Below are 2,644 nucleotides of genomic sequence, written 5' to 3'. Positions count from 1 at the left end.
TAAAGAACACAATACATCGTGTAGCATAGCTCTCAACGAATGTAGTCCTGTAAATAAATGAAAATGTCTTTATGCATTTATTTACAGGACTACATTCGTTGAGAGCTATGCTACACGATGTATTATTATGTCCTTTATTCGAACACTGTATTTACCTTTCTTTGATGATTTATATAATTTAACAGTTTTAACGGCTATCTTGATTTATATTATGTGCAACTATTTGTTTCTAGCCGTACCTATTGTGTAATGGAGTGTATCTGGTGGTATTTGAATCTGTTCAAACATGAAGCCTCCGTGGTCTAATAGTTATGACGCTCGCCTTGACAGCGAGAGGTCGCAGGTTCGATTCCCGCCAGAGGAATTTTATTACACAATTTGTATGTATGTATATACAGTACAGTAGGTATAAATAAAGAATTAACAGTTTACAGTTAGGCCTACGTTTTCGTTAATTCACATAGGCATACCCTACTTTTTGTGGTCTTAGGAGATGGGGTCGGTAAATCGTGTCAATAGGCCTATAAGTAGTGCTGGGATCGCTGTTGTGTCCAGACTAAAAGCTGAGGGCGCACTGTTGAGTTCAGAAGGAACTGAGGGACTTGTGGTGTCCAGAATAAGGGCTAAGGGTGTTGTGGTGTTCAGAATAGGGCTGATTCATTTTCGATTTAAGTGAAAACTTGCACTTCATGCTTGTACGTATTGAACAGACCTACCTACTTTTACCTGTAATGTCTATGTAACTGATAACATTATGTATTCATTGACAGATTGATCCATTATAGCAAGTCTGATTTACTTTAGATTAGGGCCCTGTTGTTCTTTCATTGATAAACTGATGTGCGATGTAACTATTCATGGATATAAACGAAATGAAAAACTCCATGACATTCATCAGCGGTTCTTTCGTGTAAATACCCTTACTGTCAATATAATAGGTTTCACGTGGCGTGGCGTCGCTTCGTTTACTTTATCCCGTTTAATAGTAGTTTGCACCGTGTACACGCCACCGTGTACACTCGCTGTTTACTTACTAATTACTATCAGCATGTTGGACAGCTCATCCAAACATCGAATAATTATGAAATCAATTAGAGATAGGGCCAAGTAAGTAGGCCCGCCTCACCAAGCCATAAGACACTACAGATGACGACGTCAAGATTATGAGATGGTTATCGACGGTATTCGGAACGGACGGCGGGGGCAGATCAAGATCGCGAAGGCATCCACAGTACAAGCAGATGCCCAAACAAAACCTTTGTTTTTAATGTCACTCGCATTATTGATTCATTTGGACTGTTCTGCTTGCCCCTAACCCCTGCATCAATTAAACTACCTTGGAACATTCATAGAACCGTTACACAGTGTTTACAATGATAATTAATACTACTGACCCAACCGAAATCAAACACACTAAAACGATACTCGACCGGCCCAATGGAATTCCAGGCGTGACCTAAGACAAGTGTGACAAGATTTTAATATAAACGTAACTAATAGATGTATCCGAGGCCTTTCTGTTCGAGTCGTGATGTTATCGCGAGCCTCACCATTAATAGGATGCGTCTCTCTACCCTATAATACAATGATTTAAACTAATTATAGCAGGTCATAAGTACAGTATACTTAATATTATGTTTTAGTATTTTAACATTGATCTCTGACGAATGTTATTTTTAGTATAATTTATATTAAAAAATGTTGAATTACGTTCTGTGGCCTATAAAGGTTATATATTTGTGTCTTTTGATGATTTTTCTATATTTCTTTCTTGTCTTTTTTTAATGAATATGTACGGTTTTTAAAAATTGTATTGTACAGAATACGAATGGTATTGCGTGTTTCAAAATAAAGGTACCGATATATATGTGTGTATATATATTATATATATATATATATATATAAATTAGGCATCAATAAGATGGTAAGTAGCACGTATGTTCCCTGCGATATATAAGTAAATATAGACATTGATACGATAAATAAATCATACACAGTTGACGTAATAGGAACATTATTTTATTTGGCACTAATATTTTGTCCTTTCCTCTACGTTGACAGAACGAAATATTCCTGTCAAATAAAATAATATTCCTATAATACGTCAACTGTGTATGATTTATATATCGTATCAACGTCCATGTTTACTTATATATATATATATATATATATATATATATATTATATACATCTATATATATATAGGCCTATATATATATAACGATCTTGATTTAGGCCTATTATATGCAACTATTTGTTTCCAGCCGTACCTATTGTGTAATGGAGTGTATCTGGTGGTATTTGAAGCTGTTCAACCATGAGGACTCCGTGGTCTAATGGTTATGACGCTCGCCTCGACAGCGAGAGGTCGCAGGTTCAAGTCCCACCAGAGACATTTTATTACATAATTTATATGTAATCTTTATACACTTATAAAGGCTGGCAAAACAATTTAAGTCATTTTCGTTGTTGTTTTTCTTTTTTAGAGAAATCTGATTGGTTTCGACCTGCGTGTCATCCACAGAAGTTATTATTATATTATGTCGGCTTTCAATGTATTACTACTACGTCGAGCAAAACTCCAGTATATTTAATTACAGCATTTCACTCTCCTCTATGCTCCACGATCTCTGGCAGTTTCTTA

General features: G+C 35.6%; 1 non-coding gene across 1 annotated transcript; it reads left to right on the top strand.

Annotated features, from left to right (window-relative positions):
• The first annotated feature begins 2,322 nt into the window (after nt 1-2,322).
• Trnas-cga lies at nt 2,323-2,395 on the top strand. Its single transcript has one exon. It is a non-coding gene; the product is annotated as a tRNA-Ser (tRNA).
• The last annotated feature ends 249 nt before the right edge of the window (nt 2,396-2,644 follow it).

Source organism: Anneissia japonica, unplaced genomic scaffold (genome assembly GCF_011630105.1).
Source record: "Anneissia japonica isolate Jap-2015-1 unplaced genomic scaffold, ASM1163010v1 scaffold21_len1647178_cov195, whole genome shotgun sequence".
Taxonomy (NCBI): Eukaryota; Metazoa; Echinodermata; class Crinoidea; order Comatulida; family Comatulidae; genus Anneissia; species Anneissia japonica.
This window is presented reverse-complemented; position numbering and strand designations above follow the sequence as displayed.